This window comes from Macaca thibetana, chromosome 9, assembly GCF_024542745.1.
Source record: "Macaca thibetana thibetana isolate TM-01 chromosome 9, ASM2454274v1, whole genome shotgun sequence".
In the NCBI taxonomy this organism is placed as follows: Eukaryota; Metazoa; Chordata; class Mammalia; order Primates; family Cercopithecidae; genus Macaca; species Macaca thibetana.
In genome coordinates, this window is record NC_065586.1 from 113,448,735 (window position 1) to 113,467,423 (window position 18,689).

The 18,689-nt window shown below is 37.9% G+C and overlaps 2 protein-coding genes across 2 annotated transcripts in view; both read right to left on the reverse strand.

Moving 5' to 3' along the window:
• The window catches only part of SHTN1 (shootin 1), a 905,549-nt gene that overhangs the window by 469,600 nt on the left and 417,260 nt on the right, over positions 1-18,689 (reverse strand). The gene's annotated exons all lie outside the window — the stretch shown is intronic.
• PDZD8 (PDZ domain containing 8) overlaps positions 1-18,689 on the reverse strand; it is a 106,191-nt gene that overhangs the window by 86,219 nt on the left and 1,283 nt on the right. The gene's annotated exons all lie outside the window — the stretch shown is intronic.

An 18,689-nucleotide genomic window follows, 5' to 3' on the forward strand; every position in this document is an offset into this window, starting at 1 on the left:
GAAAAATTTCAGAAGTTTCTAGAAGAAATACTATTAAGGTGTTGTTAGTCTGTTCTATTACAATCATATTCTATTTTTAAAAATTCTTATTTATTTATTTATTTTTTTTTTGAGACGGAGTCTCGCTCTGTCGCCCAGGCTGGAGTGCAGTGGCCGGATCTCAGCTCACTGCAAGCTCCGCCTCCCAGGTTCACGCCATTCTCCTGCCTCAGCCTCCCGAGTAGCTGGGACTACAGGCGCCCGCCACCTTGCCCGGCTAGTTTTTTGTATTTTTTAGTGGAGACGGGGTTTCACCGTGTTAGCCAGGATGGTATCGATCTCCTGACCTCGTGATCCACCCGTCTCGGCCTCCCAAAGTGCTGGGATTACAGGCTTGAGCCACCGCTCCCGGCCTCTTAAGTTATTATATGCTCATTTTTCTCTTTTCTAAGACCACAGGAGCCTTAAGTCTTAGAAAAGATAGTATCTGGATCTCATTAATCTTTAAGTCATTATAATGAATAGCTCCAGATCTCAGTCTAATTTGTAAACTATCAACTGGTTGATTCCATCTTCAATCCTTTTTTCTTCTGTGAACTGAGAGTTTCCTGCAGATTCTATTTTTAGAGACAACTGTATTAAATCTAAAATTGCCTAACATTTAACATAATTTTCTTAATATCATTTAATAAGTTAAAAAGAGATGCTGAGACATTTATGACATAAAAAAGAAAAATAAGAAATATTTAAAAAGGAAAAACTCAATTTGAAGATTACCATTAAAATTTGAAAATAACTAAAGCAAAACACACACGAATACTAATTTATTCCACAGGATGAAAGGTAATTCCACAGACACCCAAATATTTAAATCCTTTCATTTTACTCATGAGAAATAATCTAATTACACCTGAGTCTAAAAACATGGGTATACTCACACCCAGGTCCATGCTCTTTTAGGAATAAAGTTATATTTAAATGTTCCCGACTAACAATGTTAACCATATTTGGCAGAAGTTATGTTATTGTTATTCCTAACTGCATTTACAAAAGCTAAATTAGGCTGGTGTGATAAGAGAATAATATGTACTTTACTATTAATCTATCATTAAGGTAAGCATCCTAATCTGGGACTGGGGAAAGGGAAGTAATCAACGACGAACAAATGAGAAAAAGAAAAATTAAAAATAACCCAGATAGCTTATAAGTCGGGGTAATTACTGAGATTACTGTCTCTTTGGAAAATGAGTTCATGTTGGCCTCATCTAAGGTTTTGGAGTACTCCCTGCCCCACCTTTTCATGATATAGAATCTTCTTTCAAAAAAAAAGGTATTTTAAAATATAGCATGTTATTAAACTTACAACTTTTCATAGAGACAACTTTTTTTCCCAGTAAAAGCAATAAAGCAGTGAAATGTTTAAAGATAATAAAAGAATGCATTCAAGTCTAAATTAATTTACAAAGTTGAAATAAAATATAAGATAATGCTTATGTTAAACTGCTATTTAGAAAATCAGGTCCGGACATGGTGGCTTATGCCTGTAATCCCAGAACTTTGGAAGGCCACAGAAGGTGGATCACTTAAGGTCAGGAGTTCGAGACCAGTCTGGCCAACACAGTGAAACCCCCATCTCTACCAAAAAATACAAAAATTAGACAGGTGTGGTGGCATGCACCTGTAGTCTCAGCTACTTGGGAGGCTGAGGCACTAGAATCACTTGAACCTGGAAGGTGGAAGTTGCAGTGAGCCAAGACTGCACCACTGCACTCCAGCCTGGGTGACACAGTGAGACCCTGTCTCAAAAAAAAAAGAAAATCAGGATACATTGTTGAACCGAGCATGATCACTGTTATGTAAAGCAAACCAAAAGTCTGTGATTAAAAAAGCCTACAGGGGCCAGGTGCAGTGGCTCACGCCTGTAATCCCAGCATTCTGGGAGGCCGAGGTGGGCAGATCACTTGAGGTCAGGAGTTTGAGACCAGCCTGGCCAATGTGGCGAAACCCTGTCTCTACTAAAAATACAAAAATTAGCTGGGCATGGTGACACATGTAATCCCAGCTACTCAGGAGGCTGAGACAGGAGAATCACTTGAACCCGGGAGGCAGAGGTTGCAGTGAACCCCAATCATGCCACAGCACTCCAGTCTGGGCAACAGAGCAAGACTTCATCTCGGGGGAAAAAAAAAAAAAGCCTACACGATCAGGAAAATGTGAACGCTACTTCGATATTTAATGACATTAGGTATTACTGTTAAAATTTATTTTATAGTTGATAAAAAATATGAGAGCTACATACTTAGTATTTATGGATAAAATACATGGCATTTGCTTCAAAATAATCTATGGGATTAAGGAGGAAAGGGAGTTAGAGATAAACAGGATTGGCCGTGAGTTGGCAACTGTTGAAGATGAGTGACAGATTATGAGTGTTCATCTTACTATTCTTTCTACCTTAGAACTATATTTGAAATTTTTCATAATAAAAGGTCAAATAAAAAAGTTCCCTGTTTCTTAAACTGTACACTGGATATCATATAAAAGCATGAGTTCTGCAATCTTAGAGACCTGAGTTTCAATTTGAGCAACTCGTTTAACCTTTTGAATCTGCACTTATTCATTTATAAGTGAAATATCACTATTATGGTTTTACTGTGGGGATTCAATGGATAATATGTATATAAAAGTATAGTATCATCCCAGACCAAAATAGTAGTTCACTAAATTTATTAGGGTGGTACAAATATAATTGCAGGTTTTGCCATGTAAAAGTAATGGCAAAACCACAATTACTTTTGCACCAACCTATAGTCATCTTTCTTTCCCCTCCATCTCCCGTCTCTTCTTTCATGGACTCTTGCTTTTTTACTGATTGCTAACCCTTAATTCTCACTGCTGCATTCCACACCTATTTTTACTACCCACCATCCCTTATCTTTCTCTTCCCTCTGATTTTCTTCTCCTGGGTTTTCATTTATTTATTCCTCACTTTCAGCTTCTTTTTGACAAGGCAGTTTAAAGTATTAAATCAATACTTGGTCTTGAATTTTGGTTCTAATACTTACTAGCCTTGACACCTTGGGCTAGTTACTTGGAACTCTGAGACCCCCAGTTTCTTCACCTATGAAAGAATAGTAATAATAGCACCTATTTTATAGAGTTACGTAAGGAGGTGAGAAATTTCTCATAAGGCATTTGGCCCAGTGAGGTGCTCTAGAAATATTTCCTATCAAACCTTCTATTTATCTATATTAAGGATGAACTCCTATAGACATGTCAGGTAGCAAACTTCTTCTCTTCCACAAGGAACCACTTCAGGATTCAGCATTCACCATGTATGATGGTCCCAGTTCATGGCTGTTTGTCTTCCTTGGGCTTCAGATTCCACGTGGTGATGATTTCAGTCCCATGCTAATTGATTTTTTTTTTCTTAATTGTGTGCTTTGTGATAATATCATTTGTTAAGTGCAAGAGAACAAATTAACAATAGTCAGGGCCAGGTGTGGTGGCTGACGCCTGTAATCTCAGCACTTTGGGAGGCCAAGGTAGATGGATAGACTGAGCCCAGGAGTTCGAGACCAGCCTGGGCAACATGGCAAAACCCCATCTCTACAAAAAATACAAAAATTAGCTGGGCGTGGTGGAGCATGCCTGTAGTCCCAGCTACTGGGGAGACTGCGGTGGGAGGATCACTTGAGCTGGGCAGTTGAGGTTGCACTAAGCCATGAGTGTGCCACTACACTCCAGCCTGGGTGACAGAGCAAGACCCCATTTCAAAAACAACAGTAGGCCGGGTGCGGTGGTTCACGCCTGTAATCCCAGCACTTTGGGAGGCCAAGGTGGGCGATCACTTGAGGTCAGGAGTTTGAGACCAGCCTGGCCAACATGATGAAACCCCATCTCTACTAAAAATACAAAACATCAGCTGGGCATGGTGGTGCGCGCCTATACTTCCAACTACTCGAGAGGCTGAAGTGGGATAACTGCTTGAGCCCAGGAGGCGGAGGTTGCAGTAAGCCGAGGTCGCACCACTACATTCCAGCCTGGGTGACAGAGTGAGACTCCGTCTCAAAAACAAAAACAACAAACAAAAAGTCAGCATGCCTCCCTACCTTAGTTATTGCCTTTGTATTTCTGCATCAAGTTTTATAACTAAGCTTATATTAAACTGAATATATTAATAAACTGACTTCAGGAAACCCACAGAAAATTGTTCTATTTATGAAATTCCTTGAAGTGTACTATACTATTCTTGGGGAAATCATTTTAATTTCTGCATTCCTACAGAGAAAAAAAGTATTCCTGAATAGTTATGAAATTAATAAGAACAAGGATAACAAATACTGTTACAAAAAAAAATTTCTCCTGCTCATCCATATACCCTCTACCTAATATAAAATGCTCACTTTTAGCCAAGTTCCTATTTCTGCATAGAATGATCAAGGTCCAAAATGCCTCACAATTTTCTAAAGCAGTTTTATATATATGCTGAACAAAAGAGTGATAATCAAGGCTGCAGGTCCCTCATAATAGAATTCAAAGAGCTGGTGACTAAAAGATGAGTCAATGTTAACTGATAGCCTATGCACCAGAGAGGCAAGTTATCAAATGAGACGAGTTGTTCAGGGAACCAAAGTAATTCTCTTGACTATGTCTGGCAAATCTCGTATAGTCTTATGTTCATCACAACCCACAATGTAAGGGTCCCTTACCATGGCCTATGATCAATTAAATCAAAATTCGCAGCTCTCACATAGCTTAAAAAAATGGGCAAATCCAAACTCCTATCCTTTTCTGTTCTTCTCTACTAGCCCCCCAACACACACCATTGAATAAGAGAACACAAAAATGACCACTTTGTATATTTCTAGCACTTCTGTAAATTATGCAACTCTGATATATGTCCTTGATTCTCACAACTCATAACAAGGTACAGTATTATAAATACTATTTTACAAAAGAGGAAGCTAAGGCAGCTTGTCTGTGATCACATAGTAAATGGTGTAGTCAAAACTGTAACAAATCCACTCAACCTTGTGTCTTACAATACCAATGTGTACAAGCAATACTAGATAGCAACTGAAAATAATGTATATATTTAATATTTATTAAAGCTCACTGAGAAAGTGAGGCAACAGAGGTGGCTCCTTTACATATGGTAAAAATAAATAAACTTCAGGTCAGACTAGCAGTTCTTACACATTTTGTTCTTAGGACCCCTATAAACTTTTAAAAACTATTGAGGATCCCAAAGAGCTGCTGTTCATGTAGATTATGTCTATTAACATTTCGCATATCAGAAATTACAAATGATAAAAATTTTAAACATAAGAATATACAAAGCTCACATTCCATTAGCTGTGAGGGTGATGGTGTCATCACATATTTAATTTCTGTAAAACTTCACCATATGTTTGTGAGAGAACAAGGGTGAGAAAGGCAGATAACATTTTTGTATTATTATGAAAACAACTGACTTGACTTCGTAGACCTGCCAACCCCTCAAAGGTCTGGACGATCCAAATCACACTGTGAAAACCACTGAGTCAGACTGTAACGACTCTGAGTCGGGGCAATTTTTTAAAAAATTCTAAGTTGTAACCCATTACTTTACTTTAAGTATACTTTCTCACTACTAGATTTTTAAAAATACCTTGAAAGGACTGTGTTAATTTACTCCCTGTTAGCACTAACTCTCTCTGCAGTATGTTGCTCTCTGGACAAAGATGGTGTTAAACATTTACTGAATAAATTGAATCTCTTCTGAAGTCTTGTGCACTCTGGACAAAGATGGTGTTAAACATTTACTAAATAAAACTGAATCTCTTCCGAAGTCTTGTGGACTGAAAAAGAGAAAATGCTTTAAAGCAAAATTACTACCTCCCTACTATGGTAAAGACATGAACAATGAAGTTTATGAAACAGAAATCTGGTGTTCTTTAGCTAGTCAGATGTATCAAACAGACAAAAATTCCTTTCCAAACATGAAGGAACAACAAAAAATCTGAATAAGACAAATAAGAGGACGTTAACATAGTCAGCCCTCCACGTCTATGGGTTCTGCATCTTCGGACTCAATTAACCCCAGATTAAAAAAAAAAAAAAGACTGTTGCGACTGTACTGAACTTGATGCAAAGATCTTTTGTTCTTATCATTATTCCCTAAACAATACAGTATAAGAACTATTTATATAGCATTTACATTGTATTAGGCATTATAAGTAATCCAGAGATGATTTAAAGTATACAGGTGGATATGCTTAGGTTATATACAAACACTATGCCATTTTATATCAGGGACTAGAGCATCTGTGGATTTTGGTATCCTGGTGGAACAGGGAGGGTCCTGGGACCAATCCCCCCATGGATACTGAGGAATGATTATGTTTTAAGGTTATAATTGTCCAGCTTTCTCCTAATTTTTCCCTATCCAAATAAAAGTAAAACATCTTCTAAAGTACATAAATGATTGTAATACTATCTGTATCTCTGCATCTGTTAGTTTATAAGTACCTAACTCAAGTTAGAACTTATTAAAGGAAAATATTTATAAGATAAACAGCTTGTATATCCTTATTTGAGAGAAATCCCTACATTAAACCTATGCCAGGATAAGATGCAGCCTGCAGAAATAATAGCAAAGTGAATAATAAATAATGCCATCTTATATTTACAAAATTATTTTATCTAAGAACTTTTAAAACTTTAGATTTTCATTTCATTTAGTCTCAAAAACAAGTTGCATGACTTGTCCAAGGATATACTAAACCAACAAATCAGTAGTAATTTCAGAAATAAAACAGGAATTCCTCATCTTCTAATCCTGTTTCAGGGCAAGAGGCCAAGTTACTTTCAAGAGAAATCATAAGAGCACCGATATTCTCTAGACTCTAACAATTATTACTAAGAGTCTGGTTCAATAAATGCTTGTTGAGTGGCATGATTCTCAGAATTATTGAGTCCAAATCCTAACTCTGTAGTATTAAAAAGTTCAAATATGTTGAGTAAGGAACTTACTCAAATATTTTAAGTAGATAATTTACTCACTTTAAGTAAGCAATTTACCTAAAATGGGCTGTAATTTAGATATACTGTATTCATTGACTTTATTTTACAGACTAAGACTGTCAAGAATTTTCTCTTTACATTTCATTAATCTCAAAATATCTGAAGTAAATTCAGTTTGTACTACCTACCACTCCAGCATTAGTAAACAAAAGGACACGTATTTTACTACAAATATTTAGTTAAATTCTTCCCATGGCATGAGTTTTCCATTCTGGTCCTGATCAAAATCCAAAGAGTTAAACATTAAGAACTAACAAGATTTCCAAATACTGAAATACATCAGCTATCACCTGTCCTAAACTTTACAGAAAACAATATTATACTTAGTAATGGTGAGAACAAAACAAGATTTTCAGTGCATTATAAAAATAATTACCATACAAATGAAATTTGCTATAACAGAATGGCTCTTATTTCAGCCACAGCAGGTTTCAGAGAACAAAAAGCTTTGAATTATTTATTTGCATGACCAAATGACTAAGGTAGTCAGCAACCACATCCTTACCAATAAGTGTTAGTATAATCCAGTATGTATGAAAGACTATTGTGTAAAAAGGGCAAAAAATTAGCATACAACACAAACACCAGATGCACTATTCAGAAGATATTGATGTCTCCATGAAAGTTGTATCTGAGAACAGAACATAATCATTTTTCAAAATAGAGATTCTTGTAGCCAGCTACTAAACAGAAACTGTATCTCCCTATCACTACTACTTAAGATTTCACAGCAAAAAATAATAGTCACTTATAATTGTAGATTATACAGGTAGGATATTATAGAGTTCATCCTAGGAGAAACGCCATTTCTAAAAAGTAGTTAGGTTGCAAGTATCTGTTTAACTGGTACCTTACCAATGACCCAAGTATACATAATAGGTACTTAATACAAAAGAATAAACCCAATGAGGATATTTTTACTATGCTATTCAAGCATTTTTGTTTTTAAATACATAGCAACAAGAACTATTAATGCTGGGAAGTGAAAAATTTTCTAGCTTTTCTATCAAAGTTATGCAAATCAAAGCCCATTCAGTACCCCACCCACCATATCATCAGCTCCATTCTCCCTACAATACATGAAGAATTCACAGGCAGAAATACTCAATGTGCTGATTACAGAATAAAGAGAAATGTGTTCTAAAACATTCTGATTTCATTAAAATTGGCAATTACATACCAGACTAGTAAAAGCAAGCTTGTTATTCTATATCAATCCAAGAAAAGTATAGTCTACAGTTCATCAATATTGACCTTTCTAAAAAGTGAAATGAAAAACCAAGTCTTCTGGAGCGTCAGAGAAGGTTGCAAACACATCTGTGTTTAGTATTTTGTTTGTGTGTGGGAATGAGAGAAGGATATTGTGCCAGTATGGTGCCTGGATAGACCTTGAATTCAACATGGTTAATTGCTGGAGATCACAATCAACATAATTTATAGAGGGGGGGTGGTGTGTGAGTTTGTGTGTGTGTGTGTCTGTCTATAAAGAAGGCACTCTCCTTCAATACTGATTTCACAATAGTATTGGGTTACATGTCATCAGCCTGTGTTTATAATGACAAAGTTTAACCATAAAAAAAGTTAAAATATGTTCCATAGATTATGTTTAAGAAACCCAGAAAATACAGGTATTCTTTAGAGAGACTGAATTCAAAATCACAGCACTCAGATAAGTGTTTGAGTTCACTTTGTGAAAAATTCATCCCTGTACATTTAGGAGTGGGACAGTTTCTGTACACACACAGACACACACACACACTCACACATACAGTATTTCCATAAGAAGTTTGAGCAAAACAAAACAAAATTCCAGCATTTAAAGGGTTAACCCCCCCTTTTTTTTTTTTTTTTTTTTTTTTTTTTTTTTTTTTTTAAATATAATATGTTGAAAGGTGATATTTAAGAGGGACCTAAAAAATGTTGGCGTGAGCTCTTTGGCTGTATGTGGGAAAAAACTCCAGAAGAAGGAATAGCAAAGGCCCTGTGGTGGGAGCATGCCTGGGGTATGAGAACAGCCAAGGAGGCATGAACAGATTATGTGAGAAGCAGTGATGAAAGATAAGGTCAGAGGCAGAGAGAACGGCTGAGAGTAGAGCAAAGCAGTAAGTGAGTTGGATTTATACCTATTATCTGAAGGGACATCCATGTTACACATCACAAAACAATTTGCAGGGTCACATTCATACTATACTCTCATTTTACTAAGGGCAGAAGGAAGGAGGGAGTGAAAGTGGGGGCAGGAGGGAGGGAGACGGAAGAAGGTAAAAAGAGGAAGGGAGAGAGGCACCTCCTCAATATATATAAGTGGCTTGTATATGTATGTTTGAGCATACAGTTAGGTTTAGACCTCAAACTTAACATGGGTATATCAGAAGATGAAATCAAAATGGAGAGGAGTAGATTTTTAACCTCTTTATGCTCCTCAATACTATATAAATATATGCCAAAAAAAAAGGGCCAACACCCAACCCCCAAAATAAAAAAAACAACAAAATCTACTATGTACACAGAGATACAGGTAGAAGGATGTTTGTGGTGCCATTATTTACATTAGTGAGAAACTGAAAAATCAACAAGGAATTGGTTAACTTATGGTACTAACGGCCAATGTAATTATAAGCATCTGTTAGAACAAATGAAGTAGGTATATATAGAAAACCCAAGATACAATAAGTTTAAAAAAGAAAAAAAAAGATGCTAACAATGAAGTATTGAGTATGATTCTGCCTTTATAAATAACAAATTATAATACATTTAGAAAAATATGGAATAGTTCCCAGATTTAACAATAGTTTTAAGAAAAGATATTACAGAAGATTTTCACTTTGATACTACATATTTTCTAACAGCTTGAATTTTTAAAGTGAGTTTGTCACTCATTTGAAAGGGAAAAGAATGTAATGTGTCACCTAGAAAATATCTGATATATATCTAGTAAAATTACTACTACTCATCTAAAGGTAAATAATTAACATGCATACCACATTTTTCCCTAGTACAAATACAGGAAGTATACAGTTTTATGCCAGTCTTAGCAATCTGGCTAAGAGAGATTTTGAAACTACTCTGTAAAACACCTGCTAATGACCAGGTAGTTGGCTTTAAAACTTTCCAATTAAGTGTGATGTGCTCTGATGCTGTGTCAAAAAAGTGTCAGTACATCCTATGACTCCGAGGTAAGAACAAAGTCATTTAATAATACTTGTTTCCTGGTGACACTGTTTTGAGAAAATAGAGAGTATCATGGGAAGAAATGTTGAATCAGTATTTAACTTTTAAACAAGGTATTTAGTGATAAGAACTCTAACTTGAAATTTCATATATTCTTATTAAACTACTGATCTAGAGAGTGCCTCAGCCTGCTATAGGGAATCTTAAGAGGAAAAAAAAAAAGAAAGAATCAAAAAGACATGATATATTTCACAGGATAGAGAGAGGGATTACTCCCTCCTCCAGCATTTTTAGAAACACCTGAGTCATATGAATCCTATATACATTTTAAGAAGGTAAGCAAAATAATGAAGTGGTTAATATTTATTTTAGCATGTTAGTTTTAGTTATGTTTATGGTAACAAAGTTGTATACTTCTGTCTGTGTTTATTTTTCAACCTAGAGTCTAAGGACCCTAAAAAAGCTCCAAGGGAACTATGAAATTGAATGAATTTTTTTTTAATGCAGAAAATTTGCTTTCTGCAGAAATTTTCTGCAGGTTTCCAAAGGACAGGACCCTTTAATGTACACATATATAGCTTCTTTTTTTGGTAAACATTAAAACAGGTTGTGGGGGGTGTATTTTGAGGGTTTTTTTTTAAAGTTCAGAGCAGGGATCAGTGAATCTTTTCTGTAAAAGGCCAGATAGTATTCGTGGGTACATAAGGTCTGTCACCACCACCACCACCACCACCACCACATAAGGTCTGTCACCACCACCACCACCACCACTTCTTTTAACAACTTCAAATATAAAGTTGAAGAATGTAAAAACCATTCTTAACACAGGGCCCTAATAGCAGCTAGTTTGCAGACCCCTGGTTTAGAGTAACAGTTGGTTTATCTCTGAAGAAATAACAGAGCATGAGATCTGGAAGTCCAGGACCTTTCAAGTTCAGGACTTTATGTCACTAATCCTCTGAAAATCTCATATGTCCACATCTGTAAAACTGAGATACTAACCTCTCCCACATAGGAGTTTTAACTATTGAGGTTGCAACTGCATGGAAACGCCCACACAGTGCCTAATGAATACTTAGCAAACAATGTTTTATTACCCCCACCCTGCTCATATGATACATTGTTAGTAATACTTGTAAATTAACATTTAGTGTTTGATCAGGCATGTTCCTTCAACACAATCTACTTTATAATAATCTGCTTTGGCTATTTCCAGAAGACACTGTGGCTTTTACTGATTTGAATTTATAGCCTCCCGGCAGGGCATGAATCACACCTGTAATCCCAGCATTTTGGGAGTCTGAGGCGGGCGGATCACTAGAATCCAGGAGTTGGAGACCAGCCTGGCCAACATGGTGAAACCGCGTCTGTACTAAATATATGAAAATTAGCCAGGAGTGGTGGCATTCGCCTGTAATCTTAGCTACCTGGGAGGCTGAGGCAGGAGAACTGCTTCAACCTGGGAGGTGGAGGTTGCAGTGAGCCAATATTGCGCCACTGCACTCCAGCCTGGGCAAGAGTGAGACTCCATCTCAAAAAAAACAAAACCAAAACAAACAAACAAAAAAAACTATAGCCTCCTCAAAATGATTACTCTCCCCTCAATGAGTAAATCAAATTTCTAGAGCAAATATTTGTAATGTATCAACACATTATTCTCCATCTAAAGTGTTTTAAAAGCTGAAATTAAAATAATTCAAAGCAGCTTGAGGAAATCCAACGTGCAAGAAGTAAAATCAGCACTAAACTGGGTATTTACGTGGAGTACACTTAGGTGTGCTAAGAAAGCTAATGCGGTATCTCACGCCTGTAATCCCAGCACTTTGGGAGGCCAAGGCAGGCAGAGCACCTTAAGTTAGAAGTTCAAGACCAGCCTGCCCAACATGGCAAAACCCTGTATCTACTAAAAATAAAAAAATTAGCTGGGCATTGTGGTACACACTTGTGGGAGGCTGAGGCAGGAGAACTGCTTGAAGCTGGGAGGCGGAGGTTGCAGTGGGCCGAGATCATGCGCCTGCACTCCAGCCTGGGCAACGAGGGAAAAAAAAAAAAGCTAAGGTCACAATGTATTATATACAGTACCACAGTAATCAGGTGTTTGCCTTAGCAGAGCAGAGATATTGATCTCTCCTGTTTCAGTTTCTCACAAAACTGAAGGTCTTAAATACTTCCAATGCCACTAAAATGAGCTTTACATGTTCTTTGTTTTCCCTAGAAAGACTAACCCTGTAAGAGCATGAATTAGTTTATAACCATTTTTATCACTTTTACTATACTCACCACAACACTAGGTAGTATGCACTAAACACTTACTGAAAATCAACGACTATTTTTAAAATCACGTAATTATTCATCTCCAAGAGACAATGATCTGCAATTTAACTTATATAGAGATATGACAAGAAATATAGAGATATGAGCAACAGCACAAGAAAAAGCACAATAGGTTAAAAATTAGCTATTACAAGATTATTCCAGCATAGCTAGAGTAATGCACAATGTCATTGTCTATTCTCCCCAAGTATTAAAGGTTAGTTAGAATTCCTATCAACATTAGTAAGTAAAACTATCATTATTATAACCACCAAGGAATTTTAGTAGCTATTTTAAAGTATTTTCCAATGTGTAACATAAAGGAAAAAAGTATGAAAAAGTAAATAAATACAACATATTACACTTGACTTTACAAATGATTTTGTCAGTTTTCAGTTAATTTACTTTGAAAGATTTTGAGATATGGATTACTCAGTTCATTAAATTCAAATATACTGTCAATAAGTTGATGCCCCCCTTTTTGGAGATCAGTGAAGTAAATGCTTATCTAGTTATTAATGACCCATCCCACTAAAGCAAACTATCCACCAAACTCGAACAAAAAGGAGCCGCTATCTATTTACTATCACTACATGGTAGAAAAATGGATTGCATTTCAAGGCATTTTTTTTTTTCTGGCAGAATGACTTTTTAAAATTCAACATTATATTGACAATAGTGTTTTTTTTTTTTGAGACAGTCTCACTCTGTTGCCCAGACTGGAGTGCAGTGGCACGATCTTGGCTCACTGCAACCTCCGCCTCCTGGGTTCAAGCAATTCTCATGTCTCAGTATTCCCGGCAGCTGGGACTGCAGGTGCGTGCCATTTTTAGTAGAAGCCGGGTTTCACCATGTTGGCCAGGCTGGTCTCGAACTCCTGACCTCAGGTGATCCACCCACCTTGGCCTCCCAAAGTGCTGAGATTACAGGCATGAGCCACCACACCAGGCCTGACAATGTCTTTTATTTATTTATTTATTTTTACTTTTTGAGATAGAGTCTTGCTCTGTTGCCCAGGCTGGAGTGCAGTGGTGTGATCTCGGCTTGCAGCAATCTCTGCCTCTCTGGATTCAAGCGATTCTCCTGCCTCAGCCTCCTGAGTAGCTGGAATTACAGGCATGTGCCACCATGCCCAGCTAATTTTTGTATTTTTAGTAGAGATGGGGTTTTGCCATGTTGGCCAAGCTAGTCTCGAACTCCTGACCTTAAGTGGTCCGGCTGCCTTGCCCTCCCAAAGTGCTGGGATTACAGGAGTGAGCCACCGCATCTGGCCAACAATGTCTTTTAAAAAATAAAATTGCTCAATAACAGTCCCTTCAAAAACGTAATTAAAAGAAGGATAAAAATGATCACCCTCCCTCTCCACTCCAGCTATTAAGTCTTCCCATTTTCACTAATTAGCAACAGTAATGCTCCTTATTTACTCCTCCAGTAAGAGTCTCAAATTCATATTATTCCAGGCCAGGCAAGTACCATCAGTTAAGCACAGCAAATAAGGGGAGACTATATTTGCTGCCCACCTAGGAGCTTACACACTGAGTTCCAACCCCAAAGCTGCTACTACAGTCCATCTCTCCATCCTGTTATTGCTCTGAGAAATGCAGAACTGGCGCTACAAGATATTCCAATTTTTCCTAACAGAAGCCACAAATCCAAATCACACAGAATCTTCCATTTTTTAAACAGCGCAGGCCAAATAAAAAGTACCTGCAAACTGAATCTGCTCATCTGCATACAGTAATACTCCAGGAACAGAAGCATCAGTAAGAATCTCAAATATCTGAATCCTAAACCCTAAACACAGCTCCCCACCCAGAGACTATTACTCAGACTTCATGTTGAATATGAATTATCCATGTAGTAAAAGAACATTAGTGGTAATCTTTCTCCCTTGAGGATGGATTCTGAGGTTCATATTTTTTAAAATATTACTATTATAATATACTAAAGTATTTTAATAAAAAAATCAAAACAATTAACACTGAGGTGGATGAATGAAATTCCAAACTTGAATAAATCTGTAAACATATTGTCTACATATTATAATTCATTTTGTAAAATAAAATGTTTTACAAACATTATAAGTTTGTTAATTTGGGTAAAATGAAGTGTCAATCAGCTGGGTCCTTAGAAAGCAACCACTTGAGCAACTTAGCATCTCTAGGTGAAACATCAGGAACTGGCAGTCCAGACAGGCTGCTTCACTTTAGCAACACGAAAAAGGCAAAATAAATAAAGGGGGAAAGAAGTAACAACAATGTTAACTGGCAAGATATTTCTGTTACGTAATGATTACAAATGCCAAAGGATCCTAAGACTCCATACAATTCTCTTTACTGCTTTAGCTCTACTAAGAAGATTAGACAGCTAAAAAAGAATAAACTAGGCCGGTCACAGTGGCTCACACATGTAATCCCAGCACTTTGGGAGGCCAAGGTGGGCAGACTGCCTGAAGTCAGGAGTTTGAAACCAGCCTGAACAACATGGTGAAACCCTTCTCTACTAAAGATACAAAAATTAGCCGGGTGTGGTAGCACACGCCTGTAATCCCAGCTACTCAGGAGGCTGAGGCAGGAGAATTGCTTGAACCTAGGAGGTGGAGGTTGCAGTGAGCCAAGATTGTGCCACTGCACTCCAGCCTGGGTGACACAACGAGACTCCATCTCAAATAAAAAAACAAAAACAAACAAAAAAACACTAAGAAGGATAAAATAGCAAGACCTTCTATTTGGAAACACAATCTGCTCAATTAAAAAAGAAATGCTATGTGGGACAGTACCCAAAGAGCCTCATGATTTACTTTTAAAAGGATCCTCTAAAATGACCAATTTAAGAAAAAAATCAGCTTTATAGTCATACTCTTCTCAAGAGTTCTAGGTTAGTTTGGAAAGATATCCCACATATTTATTATATCGATGGCACGCTTTAAAAAAGAATCACTTAAAAACAATGGTTTGTGTGTTTGTGTGTGTGTGTGTGTGTTTTTAAAGGTGGCCTGGCCTTATCAGAGCTGGGTTTCGCCACTTGAAAGCTGTGTGACTTTAAGCAAGTTATTTAACTACTCTGAGCTCCATTTCCTCATCTGCAAAAAAAGATGAACACTAGCTAGTTTAATTTTCCCTATGAGAAGTATGCTGTATCTTAGATGTATTGTAATTCATTCTCTTATCTGAAACTTGAATCAGTCCCACACCATCACCTGTTTGTTTATTTATTTACTTATTTATTTTGGAGACGGTGTCTCACTCTGTTGCCCAGGCTGGAGTGCAGTGGTGCCAACTCGGCTCACTGCAACCTCTGCTCCCAGGTTCAGGCCATTCTCCTGCCTCAGCCTCCAGAGTAGCTGGGATTACAGGCGCCCGCCACCATGCCCAGCTAACTTTTGTATTTTTACTAGAGACGGGATTTCACCATGTTGGCTAGGCTGGTCTCACACTCTTGACCTCAAGTTATCTGCCTGTCTCAGCCTCGCAAAGTGCTGGGATTACAGGTGTGAGCCACTGCACCTGGCCCATCACCAGTTTAAAACACTGGACAGAACAGCCACACAGACAAGAAGTCAACACTTGCTGAGGCAGCCCTTATCATCGTCATACTTGTTATGTTCTTCTACTAAGCTAAAACCAGCTTCCTAGTTACTTCAATCCCACTCTAGTTTAAATCTTACAAAGGGCTGGGCAAGGTGGCTCACACCTGTAATCCCAGCACTTTGAGAGGCTGAGGTGGGAGGATCAGTTAAATGAACCCAGGAGTTCCAGACTAGCCTGGGCAACAAAGCAAGACCCATCTCTACAAAAAAAAAATTTTTTTAATAAGCCAGGCGTGGTGATGCACACCTGTGGTCCCAACTACTTGGAAGGTTGAGATGGGAGGATTGCTTGAGCTCAGGAGGTCGAAGCTGCTGTGAACTGCGATCCTGCCACTGTACTCCAGCTCTGGGCAACAGAACAAAATCCTGTCTCAACAAACAAACAAAAAACACAAAAAAATTACTAAGTATAGCTAATTCAATTCTCACTAGACTCTAAGCTTCTTGAGGGCTGAGTTCAAGTATTGTTCAGTACTGAAATCCCAGCACCTACAAGAAGGAAAAGCATATAGCAGGTGTACAATAAACATTTACAGATTGAGTGATACGCTCTGTGCAGCTGACTGAGCATTGAGATGCCATCTAGTATAAATAGCACAGATGTGTGTACTTCTGGAAATTATCATTTAATGCTTCACGTTTAGAAGCTGAAATATCATAACCAAATTCATGCTGTGCTTTTAAAAAAACCCCTTCAGATATAAGTGAAAAGCAGTTTTGACATACTTTTAAATGACTGTTACTCAATGATACAGATCATAGTTTTTCAAAGTAATAAACTTCTCAATGCCTCTGTAACTCTTATTCATAACTTATTTCAGATTTACCTAAATTCCAAGTCTACATTAAAAAAAAACCTCAAAATGATATGTAACCTCACTGTCACTGGCTATTCCACAAATTTCAAAATAATAATCTAGTCAAATTGTATTAACTGAAAGCTACCAGAAAACAGCATAATTGAAGTTGTGATAGAATACCAAAATCTCTAGCAACTTTTTCTCACGACTTTTTTGGTAACACACTGCTATAAACAAACATCTCTCGCTGCTTAAACACTAGAACCCAGTTATAATTTAGTCACTGATATTCCAGAGGTTAAAAGGTTTCATAAAGTATGTTCTACTTCATAGAACCAGAAATCAACCACAGTGAACAACCAGTTCACCACCCTCCATAAATCTATGGAAATATTTCCATTACAAAGTAAATTTCTCCTGCCACCCAAGTTTTAAGCTGTCACTCTGTGCTGTTAGCCTAAACAAAACGTAATTGGTAAGGTACATCTGCCACAAACACAAGCCAATAATCCATTCCAAACCCAAAATATTTCTGGACTATCTTGCTCCTGAAAATTGACACTGGTAGAAAATTGGTGATCCAGAAATAGGCAACTTCCACTAAAAGGCAAATAAAATTAGGTAAGTAAAATACAAGACTGACTTAATTTTATAACAAAGGGCAAAATTTTAAAGGCTCAAATGTCTTAGTGAATACAAAATTAAAGGAGTACAGAAAGAGAAATTAAAAATTCAGCTTTTTACAAAAGAGCCAAACAGCACCTTCCACTCCGCCTCTAGCCCTAAAAAAGTCTTTCCCCTTCCACTCCTACAATATTAAAACAAAATTTATATACTACTCAAAACTGTATACTACAAACTTTAAGCCATCAGATGCCGGAGGGCTTAAAAAAAATTAAAATCACTACCCAGCATTAAAATACAATTTGCACAGTGATTTCAGGTCCTTTGAGAGAGGAACTTACAGTCACAGAGAGTAAATGCTTGATGGGCCGAGTCTGGATCTGTGTTCTACAATCTACCCCAAATGGGCAAATGACATTAATACAAAATGTAAAGTACACTATGTACCGGCTCCCAACTCCTTTCCCATCTGCTATGGAAAGTATTCCTGGGCCGGGCGCGGTGGCTCACTCCTGTAATCCTAACACTTTGGGAGGCCGAAGCGGGCGGATTACTTGAGGTCAGGAGTTCGAAACCAGCCTGGCCCCATCTCTACTAAAAACACACACACACACACACACACACACACACACACACACACACTTCCTTCAGCCGGGCGTGGTGCCATGCGCCTGCAACCCCAGCTACTTGGGAGGCCGAGGCAGGAGAATCGCTTGAACCAGGGAGGCAGAGGTTGCAGTGAGCTGAGATTGCGCCACTGCACTCCAGCCTGCCGCGAGACTGTCTCAAAAACAAAAACAAACAAAAAAACCACAAAAGGATTCCTTTGCAAGAGCTACCACCTCTGCCTTGAAAGGTGTCAAACCATCAAAGCCAAAGTGGCTTGCAATGGCAAATGAGCACAGACCTGGGCTATAAGCACACCCTTCACGCGTGTACTGTGTCCAGGAACAATTTCTCAACGCGGCCAAGGTGATGCTGCAAAGCCAGTGACGCGGCTGCCCTCAATGCAGCAACCACAGAGAGGGAGAGTTTCTCAACAGTCCCAGAAGCGACTCCTGGGGATTAGGGCAGGCTTCCCTTCCATTTCCAATATGCTGCTCATAAAAGGGGACGATTCTGCCCGCGTTGACAGCACCTTGAGT